Below are 6,000 nucleotides of genomic sequence, written 5' to 3'. Positions count from 1 at the left end.
ACTATTCATTATTTCAAGTAGTTTTTGTTGATTCTCTAAGTCTACCATCATATTGTTTGCAAAAAATTAGGGCCTACAACTTTTTAATAGCTTTCCCAGATGTTAGTCAGCTCACTTTCCTACTTTTTTTTTTTACTGACCGTATTTATATTTATAGCAGCTCTTTTTGTGATGGTAAAGAACTGGAAATTAAGGGGATAGAAATAAATTGGGGAATGGATAAACAAATTGTTATATGATTCTAATGGAATACTATTGTACTGTAAGAAATGACAAGCAGTCAACAAGGTGGGACCTCTGAATCAGTGGCAGTACCTGTGGCTTCTGGATCTCTCAGCCTGGGGCTATCAGGGAGGACTTGAAAAGTCAGTGGGGAAAAAAAAAGAAAGAAAGAAAGAAAGAAAGAAAGAAAGAAAGAAAGAAAAATCAGTGGAAAGGGTCTATGGCAATGAGAGGGAAGTCCATCCCTGGCCCTGGCCCCAGAAAAAAAGGACTTGTTTGCTTTAACATAGTAGATCTTACATCTACTCCTAATTAATTGATACTCCTAACAACTCCAGGAAAGAAAAGAGTACTTGTAGTCAGGTCCGTTAGAAAGATCTCTGCCAAACAGCTGCACAAAACCCCTGAAACTTGGGACAGTGCACCCTCCACCTTGGAAACATGGCTCTTTCTTTAACAAAGAATTAAAAGCCAAGTAATAAGCTAAGAAAATTAGCAGACAAAAAAAAATTTCTGAGCATAGAAAATTATTTTGGTGACCAGGAAGATCAAAACATACATTCAGAAGATAATAACAAAGTCAAAGCTCCTATATCCAAAACAACCAAGAAAAATAAGAATTGGGCTTAGGCCATGGAAGAGTTCAAAAGAAATTTTGAAAATCAAGTAGGAGAGATAGAAGTAGGAGAGATAGAAGAAAAATTAGGAAAGGAATTGAAAGTGGTATGAAAGGAAATACAAAAAGCTAATGAGAAGAATGCCTTAAAAAGAAAACTTGGCCAAATAGAAAAGGAAGTATAAAAAAGCTCACTGAGGAAAATAATTTCATAAAAGTTAGAATTAAGCAATGGAAGCTAATGACTTTATGATAAATCAAGATACTAAAGCAACCCTTTCCCCCCAAAAAAGAAAAGAAAAATAGGAAAAAAAGATGTGAAATATCTCAATGTAAAAACAACTGACCCAGAAAATAGAGAATTTAAAAATTGTTGTTCTACCTGAAAATCAAAAATGTAATATTGTTGTTGAAGTGTATGATCTTCTGGTTCTGCTCATTTCACTTAGCATCAGTTCATGTAAGTCTCTCCAGGCCTCTCTGTATTCATCCTGCTGGTCATTTCTTACAGAACAATATTCCATAACATTCATAGACCACAATTTATTCAGCCATTTTCCAACTGATGGGCGCCCATTCAATTTCCATTTTCTGGCCACTACAAAGAGACCTGCCACAAACATCTTTGCACATGTGGGTCCCTTTCCCTTCTTTAGTATCTCTTTAGGATGTAAGCCCAGTAGTAACACTGCTGGATCAAAGGGTATGCACAGTTTGATAACTTTTTGAGTATAGTTCCAATTGCTCTCCAGAACGGTTGGATCCATTCACAACTCCACCAACAATGCATCAGTGTCCCCAGTTTTCCCACATCCTCTCCAACATTCATCAAAAATAAAATTTTAAAAAAGTATTCTTCAATCTGCACTCACCATTCATCACTTTTCTCTCTGGAGATGGACAGCATTTTTCATCATGGAATTTTTGGAACTATACTGGATCATTTTCTTGATCAACGTAACTTATCTTTTGAAGTTTATAATCATTATAGTATTGCTGTTACTACGTACAACATTATCCTGATTCTGTTCATATCACTTTGCATGAGTTCATAAAAGCCTTCCCAGGTTTTTATGAAACCATCCTGCTCATCATTTCTGATAGCACAATAGTAATTCAATCATAATCACAATCATAAAATGTACAGCTATTTTCCAACTCATACATTTGCCCTTGATTTCTAACTTTTTACCATAAAAAAATGAGCTGCTTATAAATATTTTTGTACTAATAGGCCCTTTCTCCTCTTCTTTGATCTTTTTGGAATACAGACTTAGAGGTATTTTTGGGTCAAAGGGATGCATAGTTTTAAAGCCTATTGGTCCAAATTGTTCTTCACAAAGGTTTTATCAATTCACAATTCTACCTATAGTGCATGAGTGTTCCAACTTTTCTGCATCCCCTCCAGTATTTGTCACTTTCCTTTTGTGTCATCTTAGTCAATCTGATAGATTTGAGATGGTACCTCAGAATTGTTTTAATTGGCATTTCCCTAATCAATAGTGATTTAGAACATTTTTTCATGTAACTATAGATAGCTTTGATTTCTTTTTCTAAAAATTGCCTATTTGTATCTTTGACATTTGATATTTGACAAGGAGAATCAATGAATTGTCCAAGGACAAAACAAGTAATAAATGGTTATTACAAACATTTTTACACATTTGGGTCTTTTACTCTTTTATGATCTCTTTAGGATCTAGTCTCAGTAATGACACTGATGGATCAAAGAGTATACACAATTTTTTAGTTATTCAGAGATAGTTTCAAATTGCTCTCCCAAATAGTTAGATCATTTCACAATTCTACCAACAATGCATTTATGCTAATTGAATAAGTTATAGTTTATAAATGTAATGGAAATTATTATTCTAAAGAAATGATGAGCAGGCTGATTTCAAAAAAGCCCAGAAAGATTTACATGAACTGACACTGAGTGAAATTGGCAGAACCAAGAGAACATTATACACAGTAACAACAAGATCATATGATGCTCAGATATGATGGACTGGTTTTTTCCAACAATGAGTCATTTAAGGTGATTCCATTAGACTTGGGATTGGAAAATACCATCCAGTTCCAGAGAGAGAACTATGGAGACTGCATATGGTTCAAAGTACAGTATTTTCACCTTTTTTTGTTTTTTTCCTCTCTTGTTTTTTTTTCCCTCTTTTGGTTTGATTTTTCTTGTACAACATGACAAATGTGGAAATATGTTAAAAATAATTGCACATATTTAGCCTATATCAGATTACTTGCTGTCTTGGAGATGGGGAGAGGTAACGGAAGGAAGGGGGAAAATGTGGAACACAAAATCTTACAAAAATGAATGTTGAAAACTATCTTTACAAGTTTTTGGTAAAATAAAATACTATTGAAAATTTAACAAAAAATCCACAATGCATTAGAGTCCTCGTTTTCCCACCTCCCCTCCAACATTCATCATTATCTTTTCCTGTCATCTTGGCCAATCTGAAAGATGTGAGGTACTACCTCAGAGTTGTTTTAATTTATGTTTCTTTAATCAATAGTGATTTAGAGCGTTTTTTCATATGACTATAGATAGCTTTAATTTCTTCATCTGAAAATTATCTGTTCATATCCTTTGACCATTTACCAATTGGAGAGTGGTTTATATTCTTATAAATTTATCTCAGTTTTCTATATATTTTAAAAATAAAGACAATCAGAAGCATTTTCTATAAAAATTGTTTCTCAGCTTTCTGCTTCCCATCTAAATTTGACTGCATTGTTTTTGTTTGTGCAAAAACTTTTTAATTTAATATAATCAATTTTAACCTATTTTGACCTATAGCTATAGGATGGGAGGCCATCATCCTTTCTTTGAGTGCCTTGAAATCATCTTTCTTTCTTTCTTTCTTCCTTCCTTTTTTCTCTTTCTTATTTTCTTTCTCTCTTTCTTTCTTCCTTCCTTCCTTTTTCCTCTTTCTTTTTTTCTTTCTTCCTTCCTTCCTTTTTTCTCTTTCTTATTTTCTTTCTTTCTTCCTTCCTTCCTTCCTTCTTCCTTCCTTGAAATAACCTTTCTTTCTTTCTTCCTTCCTTCTTCCTTTCTTTCTATAGGTTGTGAGACCATCATCTTTCCTTTGAATGTCTTGAAATCTCCTTTCTTTCTTTCTTCCTTCTTCTTTCCTTGAAATCTTCTTTCCTCCTTTCTTCCTTCCTTCCTTCTTTCTTCCTTGAAATCTCATTTCTTTCTGTCTTTCTTCCTTCCTTCTTCCTTTTTTTCTATAGGGTGTGAGACCATCATCCTTTCTTTGAATGCCTTGAAATCGTCTTTCTTTCTTTCTCTTTCTTTCTTTCTTTCTTTCTTTCTTTCTTTCTTTCTTTCTTTCTTTCTTTCTTTCTTTCTTTCTTTCTTTCTTCAATTGGGGTTAAGCGACTTGCCCAGGATCACACAGCTAGGAAGTGTTAAGTGTCTAAGACTAGATTTGAATTCAGGTCTGACTTCGGGCTAAGTAATGTAAATATTTCTTTCCTCATTTTATAGATGAGGAAACTGAAGGTCAGAAGAAACAGAACCACAATTTTCTCTCTGGACATGGATGGCACTTTTCATTCCAAGTTTATTAGAATTGTCTTAAATCACCACATTGTTGAGAAGAGCCAAGTCCATCAGAGTTGATCATCACACAATCTTGTTGCCGTGTACAATGTTCATTTCACTCAGCATCAGCTCAAATAAATCTGTCCAGGCTTTTCTGAAATCAACTCATCATTTTTCATAGAACAATAATGGTCTATTATATTAATATATCATAACTTGTTCATCTATTCCCTAACTGATGGGCATACACTCAATTTCCAATTCCTTGCCACTACAAAAAGAGCTGCTACAAAGATTTTTGTACATGTGGGTTCTTTTCCCTTTTTTATGATTTTTTGGGATACAGACTCGTAGTAACAGTATGGGCAAAGGATTAAAAAAAACAACAACCATAAAACTACTGATGACAAAAAACTTTAAGAGCAAACTCAGAAGATGATTCAAAAACATCTACAAGCAAAGCCTCAAAGAAAAATGCAGATTTGACACAAGCCTACTAAAAGACATAACGAAAGTGCCAAAAAAAAAAAAAAAAAAAAAAAAAAAAGATTTTAAAAATCAAGTAAGAGTGGTAGAGGAAAAATTGGGGAAAGACTTGAGAGCTATGCAAGAAAATTATGAAAAGAGAATTAACAGTTTGTTACCAAACTGTTACCAAAGAAAAATACCAAAAAAAATTAGAAGTGGTCAAGTGGAAGTTATTGACTCTTAGAGACTTAGGAAACACTAAGACTTTGTCCAGGTCAAAAGACTGAAGAAAAAATAGAAGAAAATGTGAAATATCTCATAGGAAAAAGAACTGACATGGAAAATGGATTGAAAAGAGAAAATTTGAGAATTACTTGACTACTTGAAACCAATGAACAAAAAAGTCTAGATATCATATTTCAAGAAATCATAAAGGAAAACTGGGAAGATATCTTAGAACCAGAAGGTAAAGTAGAAATTTAAAGAATCCACAATTGCTTCCTGAAAGAGACCAAAAAAAAAAAAAATAAAAAAAAATGAAAACTCCCAGGAATATCATAGCAAAAATTCAGAGTTCTCAAATCAAGGCAAAATATCGCAGACAGCTAGAAAGAAATAGCTCAAATACCATAGACCTATAGCCAAGATCACACAATAATGTTTTTTGGAGTTTAAATAATTGTTCAATAAACATTTAATAAGTGCCAGGCATTTTGCTAAGTCAAAGTATTAGTGATAGAACAAAAATTGAGCATGTATTGGGGCATTAAAATCCTCATACACAAATGGAGAAAAAGCAAGTCACTTAACCCCAATTGCCTCAGCAAAAAAAAAAAAAAAAATTAATTGTTAACTAATCTAATCTTAATAAATGAATGGGTCAAAGAACACATCATAGACAATAATATCATTCAACATAATGACAACAATGAAACAACATAACCAAAATTTGTAGGATGTAGCCAAAGTAGTACTTACAGGAAAATTTATATCTCTAAATGTCATCAATAAAAGAGAAAAGAGCCGATCAATGAATTGGTCATTGAACTAAAAAAACCAAAAAAACAAAAAAAAACCCTCTAGAAAAACAACAAATTTAAAACCTTCTGTTAAATACCAAATAGAAATC

This window comes from Sarcophilus harrisii, chromosome 2 (assembly GCF_902635505.1).
Source record: "Sarcophilus harrisii chromosome 2, mSarHar1.11, whole genome shotgun sequence".
Lineage (NCBI taxonomy): Eukaryota > Metazoa > Chordata > Mammalia > Dasyuromorphia > Dasyuridae > Sarcophilus > Sarcophilus harrisii.
This window is presented reverse-complemented; position numbering follows the sequence as displayed.